Source organism: Marmota marmota, unplaced genomic scaffold (genome assembly GCF_001458135.2).
Source record: "Marmota marmota marmota unplaced genomic scaffold, marMar, whole genome shotgun sequence".
In the NCBI taxonomy this organism is placed as follows: domain Eukaryota; kingdom Metazoa; phylum Chordata; class Mammalia; order Rodentia; family Sciuridae; genus Marmota; species Marmota marmota.
This window is the reverse complement of record NW_026000019.1, coordinates 2,614,511-2,634,301: the sequence shown is the minus strand read 5'-3', so window position 1 is coordinate 2,634,301 and position 19,791 is coordinate 2,614,511. Positions and strand designations below refer to the sequence as shown.

The following is a 19,791-nucleotide window of genomic DNA, read 5'->3' as shown; positions in this document are numbered from 1 at the left end:
TGGGGTGGGAGGGAGGCAATGCCTTGAAATTAGACAAAGAATGGAGGGAATGGGGATTCAGAGAAAGCAGAAAGGTAGTAGGTTGGAGTCAAAGTAGGATTTAAAGCAGTGGAGTTAGGATAGGAATAAATGTCCTGGAAGAAAGGGGACTGGTGAATAGGTGGCAGAAGAGGCAGCGGTTGGCTCCATGGAGGCTGGCTATGGTTCAGCAAGTTTAGGACTGTGGTTGATGATTCCAAAATTGTTGTGATGGTTTAGATATGTGGAATCCTCCAAAAGCTTACGTGTGAGACAATGCAAGAATGTTCAGAGTTGAAATGATTGTGTTATGAGAGCCTAAACCTAATCAGTGCATTAATCCACTGATGAGAATTAACTGGGGCATAACTATGGGCAGGTAGGGTACGGCTGGAGGAAGTAGGTCACTGGGTGTGTGCCTTTGGGGTTTATTTTGTCCCTGGTAAGTAGAGCTCTCTGTTTCTTTGTTGCCACATCCTGAGCTGCTTTCCAGTACCACACCTTTCCATCATAATATTCGCCTCACTTCTGGCCCAGAGTGATGAAATCTGCCATCTATGGACTGAGACCTCTAAACCATGAGCCCCAGATAAACTCTTCCTCAATTGTGTTGTTGTTACAAGTCTTTTCATCATAGCAATGCAAAATCTGACTAAACCAATTGGACTACAAATTTTTGGGCAGCAAGAATAAAGTAGATGCTGGTAATTCCCATTTTGCCCATTTGCTGTCTAAGGCTGAGTGTCTGTTCATTATGAAGTTATTTTATTCCTTTTCATTTATAACCCCTAATTGTTTATCAGTTCTTCTGTCTCTTTAGGACACCATGGGCAAGTCTGCTTGCTTCCCATCCATTTTTTTTTTTTTTTTTTAGTTAATGGAAGTCCAATCCTGCCTGTTTAGAACTTGACTTTGACTTTTCTTTTAACATAGGGTAGTGTTTAAGAACCAGGACTCCTGAGCCAGAGCTAGAATTTCTTTTCTTTTTTTTTTTTTTGTCACTAGATGGATAAACTAGGGCAAGTGGCTTGAACTCTTTAGATTCTTGTCCTTTACATAGGACACTAGTAAATATCTCTTTGGGTTGTCATGAGGATAAAATTAGCTAATACCCAGTGCAGTGCCTGGCATGTAATGTTATGTGTTTGATTAATATCACTACATCCCTGTTCTCATGTACTTGGGGGGCTAGCATGAGGAGGAACCTGCTTTGTTCTTCCAGCCTTATGAGGGAGTTGGGAGGTTGGTATTGCCTGGTTAGGAACATAATTTGCTTCATTTAATTCTGATTTCTCTTGTGTGTATGTGTATATGGGTTGGATATGGAGAGGGAAAATTGGGGGACAGAAGTATCTTGTATAACTGGATCCTGATACTGCTTTTCTGGATAACTTGCTGTCGCCTGAGGGCCTTTTGGAAGCTGGTGTCTGTTTGTGGGGCATATGTATAAATTTTTGTTGAGGGTCCTGAAGGCCTCCCTTGAAGTTCTACATTGATAAGGAGGCCTCCTCCATCCCTCAGCTTCTGCCCCAAAGACCTTACTGCTTTATGCCCCTGGTGACCAGTGGACAACCTTCATTAGTATCTTGTCTCATTCCCAGTGAACTAAAAGCCTTAGAGCATTTGGGAATCTTAAAAAGTAAACCTTCATAAAACCTGTCTCAACAAAATCTGACATTCTGTTTTAGAATATAAAGGTGCTTAAATAGTAAACAGACCTACATAGCACCATTCTGTCATGACAAAGTTATTGGCTTAGGGTCATTTTTAAAGGGATGTTGTCTAAGAGGGCAAGTTGACATCATAAACACTGGAGGGGCAATACTTACATAATGGAAAAGCAGGTGAGATTCTAGTGATGAGAGAAAGTCTCCAAATATGTTATGCTGTGCTTCATGAGAGAATGTCAGCTTTAAACACCATGTCAGCCCAGAGGTAGCTGTGTCACTGTGATTAAAAATAAGAAATACATATTTGGTCTCTGCCCACTGGTTCCATTGTAATTTTTTGAGTGATAGGGGTGATAGGAGCACCTGTCTTTTGTTATAGTATTTGGTCTTAGTCCTGGGTGGTGTTGTAAGAGCTTCTAAGACCTTTGGAATCTCCAGTATGAAAATAGTGTCTTTTTGTAAGTTAGTGAAATGATTGGAAAGCTTCAGGATAGGGCATAGTTATTAAAATACAGCATGATTTAAATCACCCCACCTGTGGAAACTTTATAAAAACTCTAAATGAAGAGTTTAAGCAAACTTTCTGATAGATGCATCCATGTGCCTGGTTGGTGACACATCCTAAACTTTGTGGGGAGCAAGAAGCTTCTGGTTTTGAGATCCTTCTGGGCCTTGCTTTCTGTTCCTCATTATCTGGTTCTTGGTATGTATTTTTTAGGTAATATCTTCATAACAGTAATAGTAAAATATTCCCCTGAGTTTTATGAGTCATTACAGCAAACTACCAAACTTGAGGGAGGGGGTTGTGGAAGCCCTGATTTATAAGCAAGTCAGATAAAAGTGGTGTAACCTGTGACCTACTGCTTGAAATTGGCATTTAAAATGAAAGAACACTCTTGTGGGACTGAGCCCTTAATCTGGGTGGTGTTAAAATTGAATTAAGTATTAGGATTCACGTTTGGTTTCTGCAGAGAACAACAGAATTGCATGGAAAAAGCCACATTTGGTACCAGAAGTGCTGGGGAGTAGAGGAGCAGGGTTCTGCAGTAGCCCTCAACTCTCCCTTCTTCTGATCCAATGATAACCCTGGAGAACATAACTGGTTCTGAGGAGAGGAAGAAGCCTAATCCTTGCAAAAGAGACACCATGTTGAGGCTCCCTTTGCCAGTGTTTTCTGACTCAAAGTAGACAGAACTAAGCAGGTTTAGAAAGAAGCTCGCCTTTAAATGAAGTTTTGACTCTGTAATGTTAATTCTGAGCTGAGAACATCCTCTGGATCAAATGTAACTTTTTGTTAGGAGTAATAGGAATAGTTTTGGTTTTTGCCTGTGGTTTTGCTGTTTTAGGGAGACAGGAGCTGCCATGGTGAGTTTTCAGGAGTAGTCAGGGACGAGTATAGTTGATCTTTGATAGCACCCTTTTGTATTCCACTTGTTCACCAAAATGGTGACATGCTCTCAGTTTTAGAATAACTAAGGCTTCACTGATATTTGTATTGTTATAAAATGAATCTTACACGTGGATTTAAGTTAGATATCAAAGGGCATATAATTTTGAGATGTAACTATTCTAATTTATCTTGACTTGATAATGCTACTTTGGTTTATGATCAGGAAGCAGTAAGAGGAAGAAAGTCTCTTAGGGGCCTGTGCTGTTTTGTGGGGAGCTGACCTAATTCTGTGCTCTCCTTGGGCAATGCTGTACCACTTTTGCTCCTTTCTGTGGGAGCCCCTGCAGACTGTTTCCCAGGTTCCTTTACCAGCAGGGCTCTACAAGATAGTTGGAAGTCAGAAGACAGTTGGTTATTTGGTAGTGATAGTTGACATGTGCAACAGATGTTGGAATGGGAGATTGAGGGGGGGTTGTTTTACTGGAATCTGATCCAAGTTTTGAGGAGGTTGTGCTATTTATTTTTATTTCTTGTGGTAATGGGGATTGAAACCAGGGCCTTGTGCATGCGAGTTAAGCACTCTACCAACTGATCTATATCCCCAGCCCAAGTTTGTGCTATTTTGAAGATTATCACTCAGAACACAAACACCTATTCAAATGACCTATATAAATTTTTATGTAAAATTTTATGTAAAATTGGTGGAAAAAAATGTCAGATTAACAGTTCTAGACTCATGCTTGATGCATCAGGAATTTGTATGAATTTTCTTCTAAAGTTGATTATATCTGTGGAGAAGACTGATTTTAATTATCCTCATTGCTAACTTGACCACTTTTTGCATGACTATTCAAGTAATTCTTTTATTATCTTTGAAGTATACAAACCTTGTGGACTATTCTTGTTCTTCACTTTCTGAGTTGATTTTCCTTAGGACATAGGACATGATGTCCCTTTTATGTATAGATTCAAGTTTTTTTCCATTTTTAAGATTTTTTTTCCTTTTCTCTAAATCAGTATTCTGCCCTATTTTATTTTCACCTTTTGGATAGCAAGTTATGCATATGCCTTTTCTCAGCAACTATCACTGTCTAATTTTATACTTAAAACTTAACATTTGTTTAATTTTACTTTGTCTTTCCTGCCCTGTGTATCCCTTTCTGTACTTTGAGCTGTGTCAAATCTCCCTGCAATCCTTAGTTTTCATTTCTTCCTAGTTGTATTACTAATACCCCCATCACCCATTCCCACTCTTTGCCTCCGTTGGTCATGTTTTGTCTCTTCCTAAGGTTTCCTCCAACTTTACCAAGAGTTCTTTGATCTGTAGTGCAATATTAGTTAATAGAGGTGATTGTTTTCCTCAGTTTAAAAATTCATGGTATAAGTTTAGATGATAATTTTTGTTCACCTTTACAGCCAAAGGTTTTGGGTGAAAGTTTTTTTCTCTGTCTTGTCTTATCATACTTTTAAATAGCTTTGTTTTGCTTTCTTTCTCATCTTGGAAAGAGGTGACTATATCCCATGCTAGCTTTTGGAGGATCAGGTTGGGCAGGAGTCAACACTGTATTCTAGACATTTCTTTCATATTTTTGTGTAAGTTTGTTGAAACATTTTTCAAGTCAGTTAGGCAGTTGGTGAATTTTTCACTGCTATTGAAAGTTTGTCTTTTCCCCTAGTATCCACTACTACTTAGAAAGTAAGGGACCTACCATTTTAGCTTCTCAGAGCCACATCTTGTCTAGCTAAGCTCTTGTGCTTACTTGTACAGCCTGATACTCTTTTGCAAAAAGGGACTTGAGATTTTGCACCTCAGTGTCCATCCTCCAGTTTCGAGCTATGGACTGTGACATCTGTCTCTGAATTCTGCCCTTGCTGTCCTCATCCCACTTCTTCAAACCTATTATTTGGTCACTATTGTTTTTGGTAGCTCTTCTACTTATATTTGAAATTTAGGGTTTTGTCTTCAGTTTCAGAGAGTTGTTTTGTGTTTTTTGTTCTTTTTTTCTCCTGTTTTAACAATACAATTCTCAGATCATGTTCATTATAATTACTTGCAGTGCCTATTAAAAATTCAGGTTCCCAGGGTCCTTTACAAGGTCTACTAAAGCAGGGCCTCTTGGGCTGGCTTCCAAGTTTCAAAATTTGTAATACGAATCCATTATGAATTTTACATACATAGAAGTTGACAACCACTATTTCAGGGAATGAATAAATCATGACAGTTCTTTAAAGTTCCCTTTCTTCATCAAACATGGTTTGCAAAAAATTTGCCCCGAATATATTTAATGATTCTGGTTCTGTATTCTTGTCTCAATATTGCTTGCTACTGTGCAGAATTTGGGTTCTACCTGTGATCCGTTTTTATCTTCTAGGTCTATGAAAGTCCCTAGGAGCTTCAACTCCTCTAGGGTATCAGTCTATATGCCATATACACTTTTTATCCTGCATTGTCTGAAATTCAGGAAGTTTCCCCATCTTCTTGATTTGTTTCAATCCCCAGTGAGTAATGACTTCAAATATAAGTATTGGCAGCTGTTGGAGCTATATAATATATCCAAGTCTCTCGAGCATTCTTTAAAGAACTCCTAAGATCTACTCAGTACATATAGCAGGTCTTAATATTCCTATGCTAAACCTCTGGTCAGCTTATTGGAGCTGTGAAAATGGAGAAACTTCATGAAGAAGGAGGGGAAATTTGTAATTGTCTTTCATCTGTCTGCCTACCATTTCAAAAATGACAGCAAGGACTGGGAATTTTAAAAGTGAGAAAGGTGGCATTTATGTTTCAGAAGTCTTGATTTTTGTCACTCTTGGTTTCCTGTGAGCTGATCCCTTTTATTCTGTTTAGAGGTTGACTTCAAAATGGCAATTAATTAAAAGTAGAAAATTTAGTATCTTTTGAACATGAGCACTACTTTAGAGATGAGAGAAGTAGCTGTCCTAGATTTATTTTAAAGTGATTTACTTTTAACTCTTTGACCAAATTGAGCATCATAGTAGGTTACTACTAAATACAGCTCACAGATATTTTTTTCTATGAAGATATATCTTAATTTTCTTTCTGGTGCTAACAATCAAAGTGGTGTATCTCTGTCCTCAAGAGTGTTTTTCCAATGGACAGGGATATGATCTGAATATCAACTAAAAAACATTTAGAAGTCTTAGGATACCAGACTTTGACCCTAACAATATTGTAGCATGTTTAAAAGTAGTTATTTTTTTTAAAGTGTTCCTCCAAGTAGCATCAGATTTTAATTTTTTAGATTATGTTGTCTCTCATTGGATATAACCTATGTGTGGCAGTTTGACTTGGCCAAAGGCTTTGCTGGTGGGGTAGGGCACAAGGCAATTCCAAACAGTACAGATGTCACAGTCATTCCTAACACAGCTGCCAAAGTGACATTTGTGGAAGGTATGTTTCTGTCCATAGCCAGCAACTCTTGAGAATAACAGTCTAACCCTGACTTGTATATCATGCTTAGGTTAAAGCATAGAATTTTATATGGAGACATTTAGGGCCACCATGCCTTGGGCCAAAAAAAGTAATATATTGTACAATACATGTTTGCTTTGGCTAATAGTGATGAAGGTCAGCATTGGGATTGTTCTTTCATGCACAAATTGTAAAAGATGGACAGGAAGGATGCTAACATTTAGAATGCCAGCTATGTCCCAGATATTACAAGCTTCTCTCATTTTATTTCATCCTTGCAATAATGTTGGTTTACTTCACAGTACTGTCAAACCGAGACTGAGATTAATTGACTTGCTGAAGGTCTTAGGTCGAAAGTAGTGGGTTGGAGTTTGAATCCTGGCAAACCTGGTTAAAAAGTTCCCTCACAAATACTGCACTATCCTTTCCAGACCTTTTTGCTGATGCACATGAATATTTTGGACAAATGTTAAAACATATTGAAATGAATTGATGTTCTTACAATGGTGTCTGCATATTGGTCATCTTTATTTGGAAAGAATCCTAATCTGTAAAATTAACATGTGCACATGAAAGTTTTTAGAATGCTTACTCTGGAACATTCTGGTCTTTGTATCAGAGAAACCTGAAAACTGTGCCCTTGAGCAAGTTTTTTTTTTTTTTTCTGAGCCTCACTTTTCACTGCTATAACATGGTGATTATAGTAATGTTTAAGATTGTAGAATGAATTGGAAATAATATTTGTAATGGGCTTAGAACAGTGTGTAGCATCCAGTAGGAATTTGGAAACTGGGAGCAGATGTTACTATTGACAATCAAGAAGTTCATTTTTGGGGGGGATCATTGCCAATTTATTAAGGAAATTTAAAAAGAACTTTTCTTTTAGTTATACATGACTGTAGAATGTGTTTTGACATATCAAACATACATGAAATATAACTTCCCATTTTTTGTGGTTGTACATGATGTGGAGTTACACTGGTCATGTATTCACATATGAATGTAGGAAACTATGTCCAGTTCATTCTACTGTCTTTCTATTCCTATCCCCCCTCCCTTCCCTTCATTCCCTTTTGTCTAATCCAGTGAACTTCTATTTTTCTCTCCCTCCCCACTGTCTTATTTCACTTAGAGTGATAGTCTTCAGTTTTGAGATTCCAGTTTTTTTGAGATAATATACTTTTTGCTTATTATGTGCAAGGATTACTCAGCTTCTAAAAATCCACATTCTGTGCTCACATTGTAAATGTGTTGAGATAGGCACACCAATTGGATATAGTAATGACAATGTAAGTATTCTTATATAGTAAGTTGGTCAAAATTTCAACACAGTAAATTAGTGGGCTGTATATTTATATATTTCTGTAGGCTTTCAGATAGTTACCTAATGCTGAATTCTCAGTTTCATGAAGAAATCAATTTCAATGTAACTGGCCATTTCAAACGCATGCACAAAAGTAATATTAAGAATTCAAATCCGGGCTGGGGATGTGGCTCAAGCGGTAGCGTGCTCGCCTGGCATGTGTGCGGCCTGGGTTTGATCCTCAGCACCACATACAAACAAAGATGTTGTGTCCGCCGAAAACTAAAAAATAAATATTAAAATTCATTCTCTCTCTCTCTCAAAAAAAAAAAAAATAAAGAATTCAAATCCATCAAGGCAGCCTTAGTAGATCTATCAAGATCGTTAATACTGTCACATTTACTCTTCATTTTGTTTTGGTTTTCCTTTAAAAAAAACAAAAAACAAAAACCCAACACTTTGGAAGTATGTTAAAGGAAATCCCAGATTTTCTAAATGCATCTCAATGAGGGCAGTTTATTACCACAACATTATATATAGCACACTTAACAAAATGAGCAATGGTTTCAGCTGTCCTGAAGACTGGGCAATCCGGGCCTTAACACGACTTGCTAGCTTCACATAAATTCCACTGGTTGCACTTAAAATCCCTTACCATTTGTGTTGAATCTAGAGCAGACTCTTGTGGCCTCTTCTTTTCATGTCTTTGATCTGTGCAGAAACTAGGTCACATTGTAGAATGTGCCACATTCTGGATTTGTCTCTGTCCTTCTGGCATTTAACTTGTTTTTCTGTTTCACAAATGAAAGAGCTCTAGTGTAGAGGCTTGATTATATTTAGATTCTTTTTTTTTTTTTTTAAAGAATAGTCAGATGATACCAGGTGTTTCCTAAAGAGGCCACAGGGTCTGATTGTCCCACTTTTGGTGATGCTGAAGTTGAGTAGTTTCAGGTACTGAAGATACTGAAGTCTTCCTTTAATGGTCATTGTTTGATATCATGTTGTTAGTGAACAAAAAGTACATTTCTAATTCTATTATTTTTTTTTTTAAAAAACAACTTTATGGTGGCATAACTGACATGCAATAAACCGCACACATACCAAGTGTGCCATTGGAGGTTTGGACATAGGAACACCTGTGAAACCATCACCACAATCAAGTTCTTTGTGCCCCCTCTGCTGCTGCTCATTGCCTTTCTACCTCCGTTCCACTGATTTGCTCTGCTGTTAAAGAGTAATTGGTACATTGCTTGTTTTTTCTAATACTCATCCTCAAAAAATGAAACAAGGGTTGTTTACAAAAGAAGTTTTAAAAAAGTTGTTTCATTCAGGATGATAATTCAAAAAGTTAAAAGAAACCATTGTACTTTGTTACACTTGAAAAATTAATTGAGTTTAAGTTTGGACTGTTATACGTGATTGATGTAGAAAACAATAGGAACGAGATGGTTCGAGAGCTTCCCAATACTTCTTGACCATTAGTGTTTCCTCAGAGAAGTCATTTGATGTTCTTCCCGCATACAATTTTTGCAGATCTCTAGGATCTGAAAGATAATAACAGGACAGGGATTTATTCTTTTTCCTTTATTATGTTAACTACCCAGGCTTGGCTGCTTGCATTATAATAAAACGTACAGTATAATTTCTGGCATCTACACAAACATTTTTCCTCTTTATTGAAACTGTAAGCAGGGTAAATTGTTCTTTGCTTTCCAGTTCTTAGATTTCAATTTATCTTTAGCTAATTATTTAGGGCAGAATACAATGTGTTGTTGTTTTTTCATTTGGCAGGCATATGAATTGTGGAGCAAAGATACCTGATTCAATAGGACCAATAACTTTTAGACTATCTGCCTCAAATCCTACCACTAGGAACACGTTGTGATCAAAGTAATAACTCATAGAGCTTGGCATGATACTGCAGAAAGGCAGAAACTTAGTGAGGGGCAAATGATATGCTGCAGCTATGGGAAAAGTTGAACTGACAGTGAAGTAGGAAACAAGTAATTTAAAAATGAGTGCAACATGAACATGATGGCAGCTTGATTTTTAAAATTTCCCTGAACTCCTCTTATTATTCTTGTTTGTCTGTTTAGTTTGTAAGTGGCAATACCCACAGGTATATCAACAAATCAATAGGTGTTTTTTTTTTTTTCCCTAAGCCCCACATGTCTTTGGCCAAACTACCAACAGCAATAGGATCTAAGATGAACGGCTTTGATGCAGCGAAGAGCAAGAAATGAAATGCAAACGTTAAAATCTCAATCTTGTAACTTTGATTGCATAGTGACACTATAGCTATGTTTTTTTTTTTTGTCTTAAAATCTATTTTATCTCATCTCTTACCAGCTGACTTATTTGGTGTATTTTCTTCCACTTTATTTTTTTTTTGGTCAACATTTATGTGTCTGTTTTAGGTGTGATTTAAGAGCATGTGGCTGGAAGCAGGGCTGATGGTGTAATTCCACATGGTTGTGAATGGTGTAGTGTTGGTAGATCCATTTGGGTTGGTCAGTACTTGTACTATACTAATTGAGTTTTGTTAATGCAAGATGGCAGTCTTGGTAGTTCAATTAGAGAAGTAAAGTTTTTTTTTTTTTGTTTGAGTGATTGATTAATGCTTTTAATTTCCACCATCTTACATAGTTCTGTCACAACCAACCAATTTCTTCTTTGATACATTGTGGTAAGCTAAATAATATCCTCAAGCCCCATATTTTAATCCCTAAAACATATTAATGTTACCTTACATGGCAAAGGGATATTGTATCTGATCTTTTTAAGGATCTTGATCTTATCCCAGGTTATCTGGGTGGGCCCAGGATAATCGAAAGGGTCCTTATAAGAGGGATGCAGGAGTTTGAAGTTATGTGAGGAATAGACCACGAGCTAAGGTATACAGTAGTTCTCCAGAAGTTGAGTAAAGCAATTTCTTAGACAACTTGGGCTGCCATAAATTCATATCCTCATAGTGTTGAAGACTAGAATTCTCAAGATTAAGGTGTCAGCATGGTCAATTTCAGGTAGAGGTCCTTTTCTTGGCTTACACACGGCCATGTTCCTGGCTAAGTCTTCAGATGGGGCTTCTTGCACATGGGTCTTGCCTTTGTCTCTTTCTCTTCTTGTGAAGATAAGGAAGGGCCCATCATTATGACCTTGCTTAACCTACTTGTATACTAAAGACGTTATCTCTAAATACGGTCACCATTGGGGGGGGGGAGGAATACATGTCAGTTCATAGCAAGCAAGGCCACAGATTATCCCCTAGAGCTTCTGGGTAGAATTCAGCCTTGCCAAGATTTTAACTTTAGATTTCTGGCCTTTAGACTTGTAAGAGAATGAATTTGTATTATAAGCAAAACTAAGTATGTGGTTACACTGGCAAGAGGAATACATTCCTTTTCATAGTTTTTTGTGACTTTTTAAAGAGAGGATGAGTGACCTTTGGAATTCTAGCTTTTCCTAGAAACTTGAAACTCATCTATGAAACTGACCACCACAGTGAGCCTCAGGCTTGAATGTCCTCTGGTGCTCTGAGAGGCCACCAGGAGGGGAATTAGACGGTTCAGCACTTGGCAGAACTCTTTGTAGTAGAGAGTCCCTGTGGCATTCATGAACCTCACATTTATTTTTAATTTTGGCATCTACAGATGGTTTCTCTGCCAACTTGGCAAACCTTTTTATAAAACGTGTTTCAAATATTGTATCCAGCATTTTAGTTGTTCCAAACAGGAGGGAGTCTTCAGGGTGTGGGGTCTGTCATAATGGTGGAAATGGAAGTCTGGGGAGTCTTTCACAATTATTTTTCAGAATTACTCCTCCCCCTTTAGGCAAGGTATACAAGCCTCATTACTTGAAATCTTTCTTACTGCTTCTCTGGAGATTGGGAGTTCTCAAGCCAGGATTTCTGAGTTAACCTCTTATCTGAGAAGAGAGAGAAGTTAAACACTAATCACGTCTATCATAGGCTTGTTAGAGACTTTTTTTCTAAAGAATTCATTATCTGCTATTTATAAAATATTTCCTGGGAGGGAAGAATTTGGCAGCCATGTCTTTGCACTTGAGTATGTGGTTCTTGAAACTCATCCTGTTTATATGCTTGCATCCCAATTATCTGGTGGATTGTTCTTAAAGAAAATGCAAAATCTGGAGTAGAGACATGGATTTCACTGTCTCTGTGCCTACCCCAGAAGTTTCTTCTTCTTTGATTGTGTGTATAGGTTCTTAGCATATGGTTCACTTGGGGCTTCTCTAATTCCAACAGGGAAAAATGCTGGAAATGATACAAGAAAGTGAAGGAGTAGGAGGGGCAACCAATAAATCAGCTAGGTGATTTTTTTCTTTCCAGGTTGACTCATCTGTATTATTATGGAGAAATTTATCTTTTCATATTTAGCATTCTTTAAAGCTCAGCTATAGTACTGATAAGAACTGCATTTAAACATTCTCTTGTTTTTTTCCCCATAGTAGTATTGGTTTGGTAATGGCTTTAATAGAGAGTCATTGTGGTTGAGTCACAGATAATACATTTTTTTTAAAGTGCATTTTCTCTAAGAATGTCATGACAAGCTATTAAAATGGTTGAGAAATAGAGGATGAAACCTATTAATACTTGAGTGGAGTCAGAATGTTCTTATTTTTAATATAAGTGGCAAATGCCAAATAAATGTTTGGTGTTGTTAGATTACAAAATGTGTTTAATGACAAGCTGGGACAATGTAAATGAGTACATTTTCTTGTGTGTGTGTGAGAATTGAGAATATTATCTAGAAAGTTGGGTAATTTGAATTGGGTAATTTGAATTAGAGGAAATACTATTGTTAAAATATGTATGCCAATGAAATTTGGGGTAGAAACACATATTTGAGGTTTTTGTCTGTTTTTACCATGAGCATCAGAAAAGTGATTATATTATTAGCTTATACATTGATAAAACTTTTTGAAAAATTGTTGCTGTAGCAACTATATATAACCCTCAAAAAGCACTCCATAATTATTGGCTTTTAATCTTCTATAGTACATGATAGATAATTTATATAAAAACTTGATTTTTAAAGGAACTGTTTTATGATTTAATTCCATTTAGAATCCTTTTAATTAACTAGAAAATTAGTTTTCTTAAACTACCAATTATTTACTTTGAATCAACTTTGTCTTTTAGAAGGCTTCTCTCAACTAAGTAACACTATTTCTAGTATTCTGTAATGCCGAAGACTACTGTACTTAAATGTATTATACTCTCTGCTTGAAAGTATTTTGTTAGTCCTTTATGAGTTGAGGTGATCAAAACGGAAGGCAGTAGTCACAAAAAGGCTTTCAATAATTTTAGTGTTATGTGCTCACTACGTTTTATATCCTGTCTTCAGTATAGTTTAAATTTTATTTATCCATCTTTGAACTGCTTCTTCTCACTGAACAAATGTTTTTTGCCTGAAGCTGGTGCAGCTAATTCAGAACAATGAGTTGAATTATAGTTAAATTGTTGCTTGCATTGTGCATTATTAGGTACTTTGATAGCAGGACTTGAAATTTGCCAACTTCTTGAAGACATTGCTGATTCTCACTCATAAAACTGGGTGAGGGTGTTAAAATAGGATAGCTTATGCAAAGTCTGCTCCTTTCGTGTGTGAGTTCCCCCAGGTCTCCATCGTGGAGTGACGAGGCCTGTTCTGATGGTTGTAGATGGAGGACCCTGTAGCTAGAGCATTGCATATCAGTATGTCTACTTCCACCTCGTCTGTCATTTTATACTCACCAAGAGTCAGTGTGGCCATTCTAAGTGAAATTCCTGAATTCCAAAGCTGAAGATAAAAGAATAATCTTTACAGAAACATGACACGTGAAGTAAACATAATCTAACATTGGGTTTTGCTTTATCATCTATAATGTGAAAAGCTAGAAGACAGTGAGAAAATATCTGTACACTTGTTTCTTTGACCTTTCTATTGTGGTCCTGTCTACACGCTCTGGAAAAGAAAGACCTATAGCCCAAGAATCTTATGTGCAGCTAAGTTATCATTCATCCATGAAGAAAAATACATACCATTGTTGGGTATATAAGGATTCATATACCATGAATATTCATGTACTATGAATCCTTATCTAAGAAAGTACTTTGGGTTGTAATTTAATCAAATGACAATCAACTGATTTCAAGATAGCAGAAGTAAGGAAGAGAGAAGCTCCGTGAGCAATGATTCTTGCTAAGTATATGTGGTCAAATCTAAAAGGGTGTTGGAAATGGAGATATGACATAATTACTGACATATCTGAAGAAAATGTTAACATTGATACAAGGATTTATTTAACTATTTTATGAATATTGAGGTTTTTAGGGACAAGTGGTAGAAATCATGAGAGAAAAATACTCAATCTTAGTTAAAAAAAAAAAAAAATTTTTTTTTTCCAGGGATCAAACCCAGTGGTGCTTAACCACTTAGCTACATTTCAGCCCTTTTTGAGACAGGGTCTTGCTAGTTGCTAAGAGCCTGCTAAGTTGCTGAGGCTGGCTTTGAACTTGCAATCCTCCTGCCTCAGACTCTGAAGCTGCTGGGATTACAGGTGTGTGCCACCATGCCTAGCAATAAATATTTTTAAAGTCTTTGCTATGTCCTTTTATTTAGGAACTGAGGCAGATGAGTTCACCTTGGTACATATATCCAAGTAGGAAACAATGATGTACAGAGGGAGGCAAACAAGATAATTTAAAAGAGGATAATTTAAAAGATTCTCTGAGGAATCTAAAATAGGATAATTCTATATTGTATTCCTAAAATAAGATAGTTGAGAGGTAGAGAGTTGCACCTTAGAATGAATGATTGGGGAGGGTTTCTGTGAAATCCTTTGATCTTAGATTTGAATGAGAAGGAGCAAAGTTGAGGGCGCCTGGTTTGGGTGACCCTCATGTGGCTTAGAACTCCTCTTTGAATAGCAACCTTTGTACCTTTCCTGAGCCAGACCGCTGCTGGGTTCAGATAAAAGTTTGGGTTCTCAGAGAGTTCATTTGTGGAGTTTTCTGATGGGTGAGCCACACGTTTGGAGTTGCAGAGCCATTTGTTGAACTCTGGAGTCCCATGGTCCCCCCCCCCCCTTTTTTAAAAATTTCATCAAGGAGGCTTTATTAAAAACAATAACAACAAAACCAAAAAGACCCCCCCAAACTCCAGATCGACCAATTAGGCACTGGATAGAGATAATCACTTAAACATATATACATGCATAGATAATGACTGCCTGCTATTTATGTCCAGCCATAAAAGGAGAAAAGAATATCAGGAATTATGGTTTGAAATTCTTTGCAGTAGTAATTTAATAAAGCTATTTTTTAAAAGTTATTTGTTTTCCTGATTCTTAAGAGACTAAGGATGATGACAGATGAGACAATTCTTTCCAGCATCAGATATTTGAGACCAAAGTGCATGAAGGATTCTTCTACATTCTTTGGCAGAGGGCTGACATCTGCCTGCATCTGTCTGTACCACAGGCCCAAGGGAGTAGGCTCTTCTACCTTTTTCTGCTTGCAGGATTCCTGCTTTTTAGGATACTTAAAAACTCGATCTGAGTTTTTAATGAGACATTGAAGAAACATCATAATGAACTTCAGGGAAGCTCAGAAGTCAGAACTAAAGTAGAACAGTGAGTGTGCATGTATGTTTTTAAATTAAAGAACACTGGAAGGTATAAATGCTGAGGACTATTTCTAAAATTCAAGAGATACTGTGAGAAAATTTTTAAAAATCTGTAAAATTTTTAAAAATCTGTAAGGGACACGTTATGGTAATTTGATACATGATACTGCATGTAATAATCAAATCAGGATAAACATTCAAATGTTAATCATTTTTATGTGTTGTGACTCTCATATTGATCTTTTCCAGTCATTTTAAAATATGCCATTGATTTTTTTTTCAGCTCTTTCCAATGCTTCCCAGTCTCTAGAGACCACTATTCCATTCTGTTGTAAAAGATTGACTTGCTACTTCCCACAAAAGAGTGAGCACATGTGGCATTTGTATTTTCTCTTTCTGGCTTATTTCACAACATAATTACCTCCAGTTCTGTGCATGTTGCTGCAAATGACAGGATTTCACTTTTTTTAAATGGATGAATCATATTCTGTTGTTTTTCTATAGCCTTCACCCACTAATGGGCATCTTGGTTGATTCCACAGTTTAGGTGCTGTGAATAAGTGCTGCAATAAACGTGAGAGCACAAGTATCTTTTTGATAGAACGATTTCATCAATTTTGTATATTATGTTAGGTTTGTTGTTGTGACCACAAGACCTGATAGGGACAACTTAAAGGAGGAAGAAAAGTCTATTTTGGCTCCTGGTCTTTGGAGGTTCAGTCCATGTTTGGCCTGCTCTGTAGCTCTGGGTCTAAGGTGAAATAGAACATCATGGCAGAAAGGTATGGCAGAAGGAAGCTGCTCAGTTCATGACAACCAGGGAGAAGGAAGAGCTGAGAGCAAGGAGCCACAGATGACAATCTCTAGGGGAAAGTCCCTAGTGACCTACCTACTCCAGCCACATCCTACCTGCCTACAATTACCACCCATTAGTCCATTCAAATTATTAATCAAAAGGGAGATGATAGATAACTCATTTTGTTTTTGTTTTCCTGGTGATTAGTAAGATTGAGATTTTCATATATTTATTGAACGTTGGTATGTCATATATAATATGTTTAGTTGTTTAAATATTGTTTAGTTTTCAGTGGATCTTTATTTATATGTGGTGCTGAGAATCAAACCCAGTGACTCTCACATGCTAGGCAAGCACTCTACCACTGAGCTATAACCACAGTACCTTGGTCTGTCTTTTTGAGAAGTATATTTAGTTCTTCAGTGCATTTTTTAATTGGAGGTTTATTTTTTCTGTGTTCAGTTTTTGACTTCCTAACATAGTCTGGATATTAATTCCTTGTGAGATGAGTAATTCACAAGTATTTTCCATTTTTATAGATTGTCTCTTAATTTTTTTGATTATTTCTTTGGTTGGACAGAGGCTTTTTAGTTCAACATAATCTCATTTGTATATTTTTACTTTAGTTGCCTGTTCCTTCGGGGTCCTATTTTGGAAAATCTTTGCCTATACCAGTGTCTTGAAGGTTTTCCATTTTCTTGTAATTTTATAGTTGCAGCTTTAACATGTAGGGCTTTCATTCCATTTTGAGTTGCTTATGTATGGTAAAAGGAAGCATACTCATTTCATTCTTTTACATATGTATATCCAAATTGGACAGCACAATTTATTAGTCTGTCCTTTCTTCATTGTGGGTTCCTGGTGGCTTTGCCAAAAATTAATTGGCTGGGTGAAGAGGATTAATTTCTGGGTTCACTATTCTGTTCCACTGGTCTCTCTGTTTTCATGTTACTACCATGAGTTTTTTGGTCACTGTAACTTTGTAATAAGTTTTGAAGTCAAATATTGTGATGCCTCTAGCTTTTTTGTTATTTTGTTCAGGATGACTTTGACTGTTCTGGGTTGTTGTTGGTTTCATATAATTTTAGAATTGTTTTTTCTACTTTTGTGAAGGAATTCTTGATTTTAAAAGGAATTACGTTGATCTATAGATTGCTTTGGGGAGTACTGTTGTTTTAACAATAGTATTTCTTGTCCAATTCTTCTGTCCCCTGTAACTTCTTTCATCAGTGCTTGAGAATTTTCTTGTAGAGATCTTTTACTTCTTTGGTTAACTTTATTCCTAAATATGTAATTTTTGTAGCTATTGTGAACTAGATTGCTTTATTATCATCTTCTGCAAGTTCATTAGTGAATAAAAATGCTGCTTTTTATATATCGGTTTTTTATAGCTTTCAACTTCATTGAATATATCTGTTCGAACAGCTTCTTGGTGGAGTATTTATATTTTTCTATGTATTAAAATGTCATGTGCAATATGGATTCTATAACTTTTTCTTTCCAATTTGGATGCTCTTTCTTTTTCTTAAATATACTAAATGGTGGAAGTGGACATTGTTGGCTTGTTTCTGTCTTAGAAGAAATACCTTCAGTTTTTCCCCACAACTAGTGGGTTTTTCATATACCATAACCTTTACTAATTTGATGTACTCATTCTGTACCTACTATATTTTTGAGTTTTTATCGTGAAGAAAGTTGTATTTTAGTGATTTTTTTGTACCTATTGAAATGATGATACAGTTTTTCATTCTTTTGGTGTGTTGTATTATAATTGATTTTGCATATATTGAATCAGTTTTGCATCCCTGAGATGAGTCTCTCTTAATCATGGTGTATGATCTTTTTCATATGCTGTTGAATTCCATTTACTAGTATTGAGAAAAATCTATATTCATCAGGGATATTATACGTCTGCAGTTTTCTTTTTTATTGTATGTAATGTATGGTTTTGATAGAAGGGTAATGCTGGCCTTGTATAAAGTTTGACAGTTACTTCATTTCAATTTTTTGGAATAGTTTGGAAGAATTGGAATTCGTTTAAAAAATGTTTCATAGAATGTAGCAGTAAAACCATCAGGTTCTGAACTTTTTTCCCCCAGATGGCAGACTTCTAGTAATGTTAACTTGCTACAAATTTTTAGACATAAATCTAATAGATGACAGGAGGACTCTTGGTCAGAGAACAGATTGTATTGTAATAGCCTTCAGCACTGGTTCCCCAAACCACAATCTCTTCAGTTATAAGGTAGTGGTAGCTCAGTGTTCCTTTGAAGTATGGTTGTGCTTTACAAAAGGATCCCACAGAATATGAGAATCAAAGGTTATAGGATGGCTGGCATATAGGCTCATCCTATCCTAGTGGGGAGGCAGAGGGAGGGGGAGAGAATATTTTGAAATGTGAGCAAATGGCTATGTGTAGCAGTCTCTGAATCTTGTTGGAGCAATATACTACTTGTAAGTCCCAGAATGTGTAGAAATGTGAGACTATTCTTGTAGAATTATCTTGCAACAAGCTGGTTATTGTCCACAATGCTTAAGCAAAGCTACAACAAAATACTTCTGGAGGGATGTATTTTAAAACTAGACCTCAAGTAGTTCCCTGTTTGACATCATGGGATTGAGGTGAAAAGGAGAACCCCTTAGGAGAACTTTGTGTCTACAAGCTCTTCCTCAACATCTGTGTGGGGGAGAGTGGAGACAGACTGATCCAGTCAGCCAAAGTGTTGGAAGAGCTCCACAGGTCAGACTTGTGTTTTCCAAAGCTAGATAGTACTGTCAGATCTCAGGTGTCAGGAGAAATGAAAGGACTCTTGTCCACTGCATCGTTTGTTTGGCCAAGGCAGAAGAAATTCTGGAGAAGGGTCTTAATGTATGTGGGTATGAGTGAAAAAAATAAATTTTTAGCTACTGGCAACTTTTGTTTTGGGATCTAGGAATACTTCATCTAGGCATCAAATACTATCCAAGAATTAGTATCTATAGTCTGGATCTGTAAGTGGTGCTGGGTGGGCCAGGTTTCAGCATCACTGAGAAGTAGTTCAGAACCAGCTGCATTGGAGCCAAACAGACTCGGCAAAGAGGAGGTCATGCACTGGTTCCAGCAGAAGTCTGATGGGTCTGATGGATTCTATGATGGCAAATAAATTCCTGAATTAGTTTAAATAGCACCCCACGAACATCTGTGTGGTGGAGCACTACAGTTTATAGATATGAGAACACATATGTACATATCATATGTATTGAGATTATATATATTACACACAGAATTCATACACATTCTGAATGTTAACTGTGTATAAAGAAATGAGAAAAGGTAAGCCTAAATTATGGTCAAATAATGAGACTGTAAAAAAAAATGGAGAATTGTGATAAAGTAGCTCCATAGGCTTTAAAGATAAAAAATTAATTGAAACGAAAATTTAACTGGGTAGTTTGAGTAGAAATTTAGATACAGCAAAGAAAATGAACAAAAATGGTTTAAAAATGGAAAGAAGTGATGAAGTTCTATGGAGACATATATTCAGATCGTTTCTCCATGTGTTAATTGGATTAT

The 19,791-nt window shown here is 36.6% G+C and overlaps 1 pseudogene; it reads left to right on the top strand.

Moving 5' to 3' along the window:
* Positions 1–1,850: 1,850 nt before the first annotated feature.
* Positions 1,851–19,381, top strand: LOC107147199 (annotated as a pseudogene).
* The last annotated feature ends 410 nt before the right edge of the window (positions 19,382–19,791 follow it).